Genomic DNA, 13,879 nt, shown 5'->3' with positions numbered 1-13,879 from the left:
AGAAAAAGATAAATCAGACACGTGTTGGGTATGATGAAACCGGGGGACAAATGCATCTGAGCATTGTCACTGGCTAAGGCGGAGAAATGGACACACAATAGACAGTAGTGAAGGGACAGGAGGAGGAAGGATTGAGATGACTCACCTAGAGCAAACAAGAAACACCCAAGAACAATTTGAACAGCAACCTGGCAGCTGGCCGTGCATCCAGGACATGCAGAATTAGAGTCCTTAAGGCTCTAGGGACAGTTTTTAATACAATACTTTCAGCCACTCTGCATTGTAGTCAAATGTGAAAAGCAAAACAGTTCAAACATTCACACCCTGGGCTTTCAGGGAGGGAACAGTTCAACAATGCCACAAAGGTGAACAATCCCAGCCTGGCTGGTAGAAACACTCTGTCAGAAAGCTGATCTTTTTATTCTTGTGTCCTTTTGCAGAAAAAGCCAGTGCACCAAAAGGGAAAATTTATACCAGGCACTTTAAAGCCCAAACAAAATAAGCCAAGAACTTGCAGGAGCTCCCAAGATCATTTAGCATGAAAACACATGCAGGACTAAACTCAAGTGTGGGACAGAAGTGGCAGCAGAGGAAGAGCAGAAGCAAAACCCAAGAAAAGCCAAACCAACAGCAGCAGCAGGAGTTACCTGGGGGAGGTCGGCTGGGGCACCCCGTGCCCCTCGGAGCTGGAGCTGGTCAGGGCGAGGTGCTGCTTGCCCAGCCCCGACTGTTCTGCCCCTGCCTCTGCCCCTGCCTCTGCCCCTGCCTCCCTTAATCAGCCCAGGGAGTGCTTACAAACACCGGGTGCAAACACACGAAGGGGTGGAGTAGTCCACCTTCCCAGCCCTTCTTGAAAGGTTTTCTGTTCTTGAGCGTTCTGGCCACCCAAACCTGTCCAAATGCATACTTGACTTCATGGCTTAGAGGCAGCCCATCACGGACGCTCTGCTGTTGGAAATTGCAAGGCTGGGCTGAACACCTAAAAACCCCTTCCAAATACGGATTTTTTCCCACAATGGCAGAAAAAAAACATTACATTTCATCACATGACTGCTTGCTGTAGTCAGAGTGGCTCTTAATATCCTTCCATAATGTGTAAACTGACTAAGTGTTTATATTTTAAACCTATTGTCACAATTTACTGCTCCCTTACGTGAGTCACTAAGCCCACGCTCAGATTGGGGGTGTCTGGAGCAGGGAAAGGCTTTTTGTTCTGAGTTTTCACACCACCTCAGCCAATAAAACTTGGTTTCAGGAACTGGGGTTCCCACAGGCTGTCATAATACCAACAAAAAATTCCTTATTTTATAGTTTGAGAAAGCAATAGCAAAGAGTTGTGAAAGGCTCACAGAGGGAGATACCATAAACCAGTTTGGGGACTGGCTGGAGCTCCTGCTGCAAGGCTTCGAGAGAGACCACGCTCTTCCCCAGGACCGCGAGTGACAGCAGCAATGTCGTTAACACTGTCATGATGTGAAGATACTAAAAGCACAATGTCAACTTCTCCTTAATTATTAATGAAATATCCTGAGGCCAGGGGTTCCCAGAAGTTCTCTTTAGGCTTCCTTTCATCCAAGCCTGCTGTACATACATCACTCGACTGTCAGCTTCAAGTGTTCGAATATATTAATCAGCTTGTTTCAAGTAGTGCGGTGTCTGCACAGCATGTGTCTCGAGATTCAAATAAACTAGAATACCATTGCAATCCCCACGATCTTTTTCTCTATTGACTTGCTCGTATCATCCAGAAGGCACTTTTATTTCTGTGTTGCTTTATGGTTTTGGATATAGTTCTGTTATTAGCCGTGATAAAGAAACAGATCTATAACAAGGGTGATGTGGTGGCTGTGAATGCTGTCAGATGCTTCAGAGGATGATGAAGCTATAAGCATGAAAACAGAACTTCTGATTATGTCCACCAGCTCAGCAGTGCAGGGGAGGATGAGTGGATGTTCTGATTCCCTCAGGTCTTCACGCATTGGTTCAACCCTCTTTATCATTTTCCCCTTAATTTATTGCCTTAGATATTGCAAATCCTTGCCTACAAGCTTGGATGATACCCCACAAGTTCAGTCTCATAATCCTGTCCAGAGAAAGAATATGATTTTGGGAACAGTCTCTGAATGGCACATGTGGTGGTGTCAACAAAACTTATCTGCAGGCTAAAGTATATGTTTGCACCATATTTTCTTTCCATGGACCTCCTAAAGAGGCATCAAATTCAGCCTTAAAAACTTAACGTGCATCATGGAGAAAAATAATTTGTATTATCATATGCCTCACCTTATGGCATGTACTGTGAATATAAGAATAAAAATATTCCTTTTCCTCAAGAAAAGCTGTTCTTAAAATTGAGCCCAAACAGATGGTGGTATTGCTGAAGGATGTTTGTACTCTCTCCTATATTTTCCACAGAATTGTGTTTGCCATTATTCATCCAGGCGTTTTTTCCCCTTCATGACTTGAATTTGGCAGGAATAATTTAGATGCTTTTAAAAGAAAAGGTCACTGCCTGGCTCTGGGCATTTAACATAAGTGCTTAAGTGAGGGCGCAAATCTCCTTTGGATGCTACAGAGGCTGTGCTGTGAATCTGCATTAACCTGGACAAATCAGGAGGTTGTTGTGACACCCATCTGAAGTGACTTTCTCTCTCAAGTCCCATCCCTGAATTTTGGCAGCAGAGTTGGATACTTGCAACCAGGCAATGTGCATACCGTGTCCCCATGTGTCTTTCCACAGTATCAACGCTATTTATGTCGAGATCAAAGCCGTTCCTCACTCCCTTCCTCCTCGTAGCTCATCCTTCTCTGACCTGGTATGGCAGCACTTACAACAACAGAAATAACTACAGCAAATATCAGAGGAAATGTCTTTCTGCTGTGACTCCTCCAACATCAGTGCAATTATACTGAGAGCTAATTTGATGCGCAGTCGCTGAGATGCTCTTCTTGATTACACTGGTGTAACCTTATTAAATTAGAGAGATCAGAGCGAGGTTTATACTGATTTAATTTTTCCCAGTTATGTGATCCTAATGGACAATTATCTATCCATTCTTTGAGGCATGTTTCAGCTCTGTTTTTATTATTCTTTTACAGGCATTTCAAAGATATCCCATGTATTCATCAAGGACAGACAAGAGGCGCACAAAGTGAGTTTCGGTTTGCCTCATACTTGGGAATTATTTCGTAGGGTGGCAGTGGAGACAGGACAACAGGCACAGAGGAGTATCCTCTCTAAAGCAGAGGAAACTGTGTGCTTCTTTCACAAATTTTCAGTGATCGAAATGCTCTTTTTTCTATCCAAAATCTATAAGGAAACTGTCACCGAATGAATCTTTCTCTCCTGCAGGCAAGGCTCAGCATGTGCATCTGACAGCTGCATAAAACTGCCTGTTAATTATTGGCACAAAGCTCCCAACAATTATATATGATTAGCCAGCTTCTTTTATTCCTGTCCGGAATGACAGCCAACACCATTCAAATATTGACAACTGAAGAGTGGATTAATATTGGTCTCTGTTTGCATCTCCTTTTGTTATATGTAGCCTTGAAAGGGGCTGACGTGTTAATTTAAGGTGAGAACTTCCATCTGGCTGTTATGGTCAAGGTTTATTTAGCAGAGCCAGAGGGGTGAGCAGCAATACACCCTTAGCAACACTAGAGAGAGCTGAGAGAAGGAACCTGCAGGAGAATAGCTGAGGAAAAAAAAATAGGCACAACTCCAGTCAAATTCTGGCAGTTTCAGACAAAATACAAATGAAGCTTTGACTCAGCCTTTCCCGTTTCAGTCCCAAGGGGATGGATGAAGCGAGTTAAGGACTTCCTTCTTCTTTTTGATGAGGGAGGACCAGCCCAACCTTTGCATTGCTTAATTTGTCCCGGATCCCAAGCGAGGAGAGCCGTGTGAACCACCTAAATCCCTGAGCCAGGCCAGCCCCCAGCAGGACTCGCCTGCTCTTGGCACCCAGGCAAGTTTGAACCAACTGCCTGAGAGGTGACACTCCCTGGCCTCCGAGGTCTGGAGGGTTTGCCCTGCACTGATGGCTGAGTAACAGCCATAAACAGGGGTGAGTTGTGAAATAAAAGATGCTTCATTTACAATGAAAAATTCCAAGTTCGTTGAGTTCAATCTCATCCCTGTCCAAGAAGACAGGGCACCCAAGGAAAGGGTAAATTTGGTATGTTTCTGCCTTCCTTGGTCAGAGAAACAGGCTGAGGTACAAGGAATCCAGAAATGTTGCAAGTCTGAAGTAGGTGATTTGGTTCCAACCAGCCCTGGAAGGAAGCAGACACCAAAGTAAATGGAGCTGGTGATGTAGAGTTGTTTCTCATGGAAACTCAACAAATCCATCAGGAGCTACACAACCATCTCCCTTTCCACCATTCTGTGGTTTCAGCTTAATCTGAATGTCCAAACCATGTTTAATATCATCTGAATATCCCAGTGGGAATTTTTCCCAAAGCAAATGTTGCCCAAATGACTCATTTAATACCGTGTTTCAGGGAAGACTGTCCTGGCAGTGCAATGACTGAAATTGTTACAGACTTGGTGCTTCAACAACTGAGGTACCCCAAGATAAGATGCTGGCAGTCCTGTACACTTGATCCATGGAGTGCAATCCATAATCCTTGGGACAGACATGAGCTCGAAAGATGGTGCAGAGGTAGAGTCAGACACAGCAATGCAAACATCCCCATCTTTTGGAGAGCAGGTGCTGTTTTGAACTAGACAAAGAAAAGTACAACTGAACTCATGTGCCTCCAAAACTGAAATGCCTGACTCAGAGTTACAGGGAAAACTGTTTCTGCTTAAGTTCTGCTTAAGTTTTAAGCTTTATTGGATCTGGCTCCTTTACGGTTAGCAATTCCTAGTGATTACTGAAGAATTATGTTTTCAGCAAGTAGGTTTTCCCCACTGTCTCTTATGGAGTCCATATTAATTGTTGAATCTGTCTTGTATTTAGCCAATGCAGTCTGAATGGGTAATGAAAAGGAGAGAATAATTGCTTCAGTGCGGGGAGCTCCAGGGAAGCAGAATCATCAGTAATTATTACCATGCTCCCCATACCTCTCAGCGGGGACCGCGAGCGAGGCTGCAGCCTGAGTTACTGTGGTCTCGCTCTGAAATAACTCCACCAATTCCAGTGGAATCCCTCCAGATTCATGCTAATATGAAAGCAGAATTTCGTTCATGTGCATCAGCTGAAACACCATGCTGAATGAGAAACATTCGCTCATGCTGCTTAGCAGAAAGAGCCTGAACATGATTTTTCAAACTATGTATTGCAGCCTCTAGTTTCTCCAGATGCTGACTGGTTCACAGAGTTGATGTAGGAAGGGAACTGGTGATCTGTTATTGTCTCTCCTTCCCCCATCACAAAGAAAAAACAGGTTTCTGCTGTCACTATTTTTTTAAAGAGGGAGAATTACAAAATATATACCAGCTATTTCTTCATGTGGGAGCTTCTAGAACAGATAAAAGATTACTGTGTCAGGATTGAAACAGAGAGTTATTGTATACATAGTGCCTTAGTGGGTGGGACAGGCATTTGAAACACAATTATTCTCCTGTATGAGCGTTTTAAGTTTCCATCAAATATGCACTGATGATAACAATACTATGCTAAATATTTCACTTCATTAATACAGCTTCTGCAAAGACTGGGTCACGACTTTCATCAGCTGTCACAGCTTTGAAGACCACTGGCTGTCCTTCTTTCCCATCAGTCTATCACCCTTCCCCTTCCCAAGCCTGAAATATAAAATATGAGGAGCTTGGCTTGCTAAAAAGAAAAAGTAGGGGAAAAAAGGCTTATTATAGACCATGTATTTTATTCTTCACTTTAGTGAGAAACTAGACAAGTCACAATTAGCATAAACCTGCAGCAGCATCAGCAGTAAGAGAGGTAATTATCTTTAAGAGGGTGCTTGATCCATGTGGATCATGTCTATGATGGTTTTCTGTCCTGAGGAGGAGCCCGATGTGAGGTTAAGACTGTGTGGTGGGTGGGCCTAGCTGGGGATAACTGCTGGCTTTCAGGCAGAGGACAAGTCCCCACAGTCAGGTTTTAGCTTTGCAAATGCCTGGTGCCAATTGCCACGTCAGTGAAGCAGTGTCGGCAGTCCTGCCTTTCTGTCATGGTGTTGATTTTAAACCTTTATTTCACCACCAGCTGCCCTCAAGGCTTTGGGCTGTGGAAAAAGTCCAAATTTTATTTTCTTTTCTTTGGACTTCTTCCAAGAAAACAATATTGACTGGCCTCTTAGCCACCTTGTTTTGATGCTTCGTGCTCACAGGGCACAATCTGAGAAAACTCTACGTACAACTCCTGTTGTGAATTCCTGCAGCTGCTGCGATGTGCAGAGTTAATATTCCTCTTCAGCACAGGAGAGGTCCCTTATGTCACTGAAGGATTAGGACAGCTGGAGCCAATTTTTTTTTCCTGGAAAAATATGATTTGCTAAACTTCTGTCAAATGAAAACATAAGCATGAATAGCCCTAACTTTAGTACACTGAAGGGATAAAAGCTTTAAATTATTAAGGAAATATTAATTTCAGTGAATAGCTGTGAAGTATAAGAATATGATATAATTTTATTGCTACCACTGGAGAGGAGCTTCCACTGAAATAGCAGATGTGACCTCTGCCAGTTCCTGCACTCCCCCTTTCCCTTTCTGAAATCACCATCTCAGCACTTCAGTTAAACTCTGTGACCCTGCCATATTACTCAGCAAGTTCTTGATTGTTACAAGCTAAAGCTTTATTCCAGCTTTAAACAGAACGAGCCTGTCCTTCAGCACAGCTCCACGGAAGTCAACGACATTACACCAGCAGATTAGCTCAGCAGATAGTGAACGTGACACAAGTGAGCTGGGAGAAACAAAGCAGGAATTTCAAGCAGCACAAGAGGACTTCTTGTAAGTCCTCCTGGTTCATGAAACCAGTTGTTTCATGTACAAAAAAAATTAACATGCATCTTGGCATGTCACAGTTTTATTGATTCAGTGGCGCTTCTGCTTGAATGCATTCAGAAACATTTTGATAAAAGACATTCAGATTCGTGAAGAAATGCAGAAACGTTTGTTCTTTCCCCATTTCAAAGATGCATCCCCAAACACGGTTGATTGCTTGCTCTTCAATAGCTAGTTAAATTGTGTTCCTTCACAAATTAACCAGAAAATGTCTAGGATGCAGTTTTTTAAGGTGAGAACTTAATGCCAAATCTTTTCTTCCCTCTCCTTCAAGACCAGTTGAAATGACATTCTCCTATCAGTTGCCCCTCTGCAATCCTCATAACACCCAAATTTCAGTTCACAGTCAAGCTTTGGATAGCAGAGGTGATGTTCTGACTGCCAGTGAAAAACCCTAGCAGGTGTTCCTCTAAGGGCAAACAGTGGGGATTCCTTCCTGCCCTCTCTGCTAGGCACCAGAGGACTTGTTTGACCTCAGATGTTGCATTAATTGTCAACATATTCTAAAGTATACTAGCAAGTGAATTAGAGGTGCTGATATCAGTGTGTCAGAGGTTTTTCTAATGCAGAACAGGTGACTGTGTGGTATTTAGAAAATACACCTTTTGCAGTCGGGCTCTTTGGAACTACCTCAGTATACAGATGCATGACCAAAATAGCATTCCCTGCAATTTCATGGACATATAAACTTCAAGATTCTCTCCCATTATACATCTCTAGTCAATATTGTCCAGATTCTGAATGTTTTGTTATAGTATCACAAAGTCATGCATGTGTCTCAAAATCGACATGGAGGAAATACTTCAAAACAATCCAGGTGATAGCTGAATGAGTAATGTTCACAAAAGTAAGCAAATTATAGATCAGATAAACAAAGCCCAGGAGCAAATGTGGGTTGGGTGAAAGCACCTATCGGTCTTGTTAGTAGAGTGATTGCACTTTGCCTTTGGGAACAGTGCCAAAAGGAATGCCTTCTGGGTGGAAAAGCACGTCTCCAGGCTAGCTTCAGTACTGGCTTGGGTTGAGACTATGCAGTGAATGCCTCCGCTAGTTTAATGTTCCACTGGGGAGATGAAATGCCAGCAGCACAGATCTAGGCACAGCTGATTGTAAGAAATGTGAGTCAGCCCTCCCCTGGCAATAAACAGTAACCAAGGCCTGGAAATGGCCGGAATGTCTTGGCCAGCAACACCATGTACAACGAATCAGTCCATGTGAGCCTTCCTGTGAAACCTGATGTGTCTCTGGCTGCACCTAGGCACTCACATTGATAATTAAGGCTAAGTAAAGATACAACTGTGTGGAAGCAACTGTACTTAAAAAAAAACCACAACAGCATAGGGAGACTTCAGCACAATAGGAACTATACAAAGGTAGATGTTGTGAGACAGTGTGGTCAAAACACAGCAATTCCAAATTTACAAGAGTCTTCCTCCCTCATTTCTTGCCCACACAGTCTCACAGCTTCTACTGAGGCTACTCTCAGATGGGGCTGTTTGCAGAGGTGGGAGTTGGTGTGTGCCAGCGTCCAGCCCTGCCCCTGGTTGTGACTAAGCTGGGTGGCACCGTGCTGCGTCCTCACGCAGACCAGGGGTCCTTCAGGGGCTCCCAGGTAGCCTCAATGCGTGTGTTTCTTTCACATGAAGGGAAAGGGGAGTGTGTGCCTGGATGGGGCACTGGGAGCCATCCTGCACAGCACGCTCTTGCAGGAGTCCCAAAACCCTTCCAAAATATTCCTGGCATTTTCCCCATTTTGCAGTAGAAAATAGACAGTCTAGCTTTAAAATATTCAGTTAAGAGGATTTCCTTACATACCTTAAAAATATGAAATATGAAGTGCAAACATTTGACTCGTCTACCAATTTTTTTCACCCAAGCTGCCCTTTGTAGGAGTAGCTTAAGGGCAAAAGATGTGTAAGAGATTGTTTTGTTGACACCTTTATCTTATTCCTTCTAATAAAGACTTAAGAATTCTTTCAATATTTCTTTTTCTGCCATGCTCCAGATCATTTCAAGTATTGTTGGGCCTTTCTCTTTGCCCATTTGGACATGATGCACATAGACTAAATGCATAAATATCACCTTAATTCCAAAGAGATCACAAGAAGGCTAACTTGTTTTTATGAATGCACCTTGATATATATTTAATAGCTTTTTATGTACTTACACTATAAGTCAAATGATGAATTTGTTATTCTTTGCTACTTGTGCCTTTTCATACTTTTCTTCTTCTCCACACATCTCTACACTGAAGCAGGTTTTTTGTCATAGTTAGGTCTGTTTTGTTTTTTTCTAGTGTGAACTATTCTTTATCCTCTAAACCGCTTCTTCAGAGGCTCTTCACAGCAGTGCAATAAATGCTGGCTGCTCTCCACATCATTTTTTCCTGCTAATTCAATAAAATGAAAGTTTACCTTGAACAAGGTGAGTCACTGTCAGGTGGGGCAGGGCTAGCGAGAAATCACATGAATTAAACAAAACTAACACTAAAGCCAGGCTTTCTATAGTTTTATTGTGACAAAAAGGAAAAAAACCTCTTTGTGCTCCAAGGCGCTCTAATTTTTTACTTCTGAGTATTTACAAGCTCAGACAGCCCTCTAGAACAGAGCCAAGCTTTCACCTAGGATTTTGGCTGAGAAATACACAAGAAGAAACTAATTCTCCACTAATACCTCTTCCACTACAGAGACTTAAGCATCTTCATGTTAGTAAGCCTCTCCAGATGCTAGTAAGAATATTTGCTTATGGAAGTTGATATGGCATCTTTATTCACAATTATAAGAAGCCTGTTGCCTGCTTTGCATCTTTTATTCCTCTCTGCTCAAATCTTCTATTGCCTTTAGTCTCACATTAAGATTGAATGCGGTAGGAAACAGTGTGAGCTGGTGTTTATATGGCCCAAAGTGCAGGGGAATGCAAGTCCAGAACTGCGGTTTGAAGGAGCTACATTAAAACTGAAACTTCTCCAAACAGCACTTTTTAAAGAGACACTGGATTTTTTGTTTGTTTGTTTGTTACAAAGAATAAGAACACAGGTCAGGCTGTTGCTGCTACTGACATAATTCATTCATGTATAGAAGGTAATTTACCCTATAGATTTTATTTGGAAACTATCACCAAATTATAGAATTACCCACCATACCTTCGTAGTGGTGTGGTTTGTTTTTTTTTTCTTTTAAATTCTGTATTAGGGACATGATGGCAATTATAATGCTTGAGACAAAGCAAAAAGACATATAAACCCCAACAACTTCCATACTGAAACAATTCTGCAATGGAAAAACGGGGATGAATTCACCTTGCTGGAGACATTTCCCCCATTCTGACAGCAAACCCAGGGCGATGGTGCAGAGCCCAGCGCTGGTCGCGGGCAGCCCGACGGCAGGTGGCAGCGTTAAACCGTGCTCAGCCGAGAGCCTCGCACCGTGCGCGGGGCTTCGGATCCCAGGAGGCAGCGACGAAACAGTCCCTGGGATTGGAAAGGCAACAGCCACCTGAGAGGGTGCAGAGGCTGACATGTGCTTTGGAGCTGACCCTCACTGCTGTCTGACCGCCCCAACCTTCCCGAATAGGTAAAACCACACCTGGGTGCTGATGCTTTGGGTCGCAGATCATAGAATCACAGAATTGTTTGGATTGGAAGGGACGTTAAAGATATCCAGTTCCAACCCCCCTGCCACAGGCAGCGACACCTTCCACTAGTCCAAGTTGCTCAAAGCCCCATCCAACCTGGCCTTGAACACTGCCAGGGAGGGGGCAGCCACAGCTCCTCTGGGCAACCTAGGCCGGTGTCTCACCACCCTCACAGCAAAGAATTTATTCCTCATATCTAATCTAAATCTCCCCTCTTTCAGTTTAAAACCATTCCCCCTCATCCTGTCACTGCTTGTCCTTGTAAAAAGCCCCTCTCCTGCTTTCCTGTAGCCCCTTCAGATACTGGAAGGCTGCTAGAAGGTCTCCCTGGAGCCTTCTCTTCTCCAGGCTGAAGAGCCCCAGCTCTCTCAGCCTGCCTTCATAGGAGAGGTGCTCCAGCCCTCTGGTCATCTTCATGGCCCTCCTCTGGACTCGCTCCAACAGCTCCGTGTCCTTCTTATGTTGGGGGCCCCAGAGCTGAACACAGTACTCCAGGTGGGGTCTCACGAGAGCGGAGCAGAGGGGCAGAATCCCCTCTGTCGACCTGCTGGCCACGCTGCTTTTGATGCAGCCCAGGATACGGTTGGTCCTCTGGGCTGCAAGCGCACGTTGCCGGCTCATGTTGAGCTTCTCATCGACCATCACCCCCAAGTCCTTCTCCTCAGGGCTGCTCTCAATCCACTCTCCGCCCAGCCTGTGTTTGTGCTTGGGATTGTCCTGACTCACATGCAGGACCTTGCACTTGGACTTGTTGAATTCCATGCTGTTTGCACAGGCCCAGCTCTCAAGCCTGTCAAGGTCCCTCTGGATCCTCATTTCTGAGTAGTTCAACCTACTCAGCACTATTGTGAACAGAGATGATCCCAGTAAGACAAAAAGCCTTCAGATAGTAAAGTTTTCTATTTGGGGCATTCAACTAAAAGCTGGGAACCCCTTTTTGTCTGCATAGTTCTGTCATGCATTCACAGGTGACCTGGGAAACCTCTCAACTCTTATCAATGAGCATTGCAATTCAATGAGTGAAAAAAATTGCTCAGGGTTGACTCGAAGTGAAAATATTTCTCAAAAAAAGTGAAAAAGAAATCCTCAAATGAGCTAGGTCATCTGGAAAATTTTATTTGATCAGAAACTACGCATTGCAAAACCCACTCTAATTCCTTTAAAAAAACCCAGATGTGAATAATTTACAAACTGAAAACAAAACTTCTGAATTTATTGGAATACTTTTCCCTACTTTTTTCCCCTGCCAAAATTGTTCATAAGATTTAAGTAATTTCATCCACATCTAAGAACAACTTCCCTCCCACTTCATTTGCCAGTGTGAGAATTACCTGCTGAAAATAATTTGCCTTAATTCTTATTAAACACAGGATGATTTTGGCTGGACGCTCACGCTCAATGCGCTTTTGCTGTGTAACCTTACCTGAATCACTTCGTATTCATCTATTTACAAATTGGCTGAGCCCACACGTTGCAGCACAAGACCTAAACTTTTGAGCCAGACAAAAGGTCATTCTCTGTTACTGCTGCTGCGATGACAGATCTGTAACTCTTGCACTTGTTTGTACTTACAGAGAGAATGCCCTAAGTCAGTGGGAGCCTGTTGTCTGGCAATGCCGGTGTTAAGCACTGCTACTGCAAATTCTGCAAATAGATTTGGGAAAATATGTGCTTTCTAGTTACAAGTGAAGGATGCAGGCAGCTGGGAGGAGAGCGGTCTCCCTGAATTACAAATGAGGTTTCTCGGAGGCCAAACTCTCGCTCGAGTCGCACGCTGGCATTTGTCCCTTACTCTGAAAGCTGTGAGAGCCACAGGCAGGTGATTGACAGGAGGGAGCTGTTCAGAGGAGTACGTTCAACAGCACAAGAAAGAGAAATTTGTGAAGGGCGATGTTAAGGAAGCAATATCTGGGGGAAGAATGGAAAATTGGCAATCAATCAGCATTTCTCATTGATGTTGTCTGCTGCAACGGTGACTCATTGGGGAGTGCCTGGAACGCTGTGTCTTGTTTGCATTTCACTTTCTCCATCAATCTGATTAGTAAGGTCAGCACACATGTCATGGGGTGAGCCACCACAACTAGCAGTTCTTATGGACTTGGGTTTTTTTTATTTAATCATTAGACCGATAATTCAGAGATACACAGCTATGTTGTCATGTGGCTCCTTTATGTCCCTGATAAGCTGTAGAGTTTATCAGTTTGGTAAATGCTGTTCCTGCTGCCACACCTGTCTCCTTCACGGCTTCACACCTCGCACTTTTAGGCTTGGCATCTCCTTTCTTCAAATGCTGGTGTGTTGGTGAACACAGTGACCATTGCAAATGGCAAAGGCTGAACCACAGCATGTGTGAAGCTGAGATTTCAGAAACCTTCAAAGGAGATTGGCTGTCACATGAAAAAAAATCCAGGATAACAATGGTTACTGCTGATGTGCTTTTGAAATAGTGTTATATGAAACATTTTAGGATTTAAGACAATTTCTTTCTTACTAGAGATTAAGAGACCCCTAATAAGGAACAACGTTTGGTACCTAGATAAAACCATCTTTCTTCTGCTTTGCTTTGAAGGTCTTGGATCACTCCTGGAGACAGCGGGATCATTGACCAACCAAAGGTCTCACCTGGAATAGTAGTTCCAATGGTTCAACATCCTCGTTTGGACTAGGACAGAACCAATTTTCCTCTCAGTGATTTTTCCTTTCAGCTAAGTTTCTTCTAAGTAACTGCACTTTCTGAAGCTAACTACATGTTTTTCAGACAGTGTCCACTTCTAGGACTGATAACGCTTAAAGTTTATAGCTATTACTAAGGTAACGGTAGGCAGGTATGCAGAAAGGCTCTTGCTTGTACTTATTCCTATAGAAACCAAGGTCACTGCTAAGTTTCTTATGGTCCACAAGTGAAAGGCCGTAAAACAGTCACACTTGCAGGGAGGAGCGGACAGGACAGGTGACCCAAAATTGACCAACAAAGTATTCTATCCCATACATGTCATTCCCAGTATAAAGCTGAGGGATCATGAGGGTTGCTTTCTCTTCTTCTTTGGCCGGCGTCTGAGGAGGACTCTCTTTTTCTCCTGCCTTCGATGCCAATCCATGCGTTCCTGAATCCAGTTCCCGTCTGCCACTGAGTCCAGTCTGGGACTTTCTGGAGCCTGCTTTGCAGTGCCAGTGGTGACACGATCATCATTGGGGGTGCTCGATCTTAGTTTTGTAGATATGTGTATATATTTAGTTATTTCCATTATTATTATTATTATACTCTTTTTC

This window comes from Nyctibius grandis, chromosome 19, assembly GCF_013368605.1.
Source record: "Nyctibius grandis isolate bNycGra1 chromosome 19, bNycGra1.pri, whole genome shotgun sequence".
Classification (NCBI taxonomy): Eukaryota; Metazoa; Chordata; class Aves; order Nyctibiiformes; family Nyctibiidae; genus Nyctibius; species Nyctibius grandis.
This window is presented reverse-complemented; position numbering follows the sequence as displayed.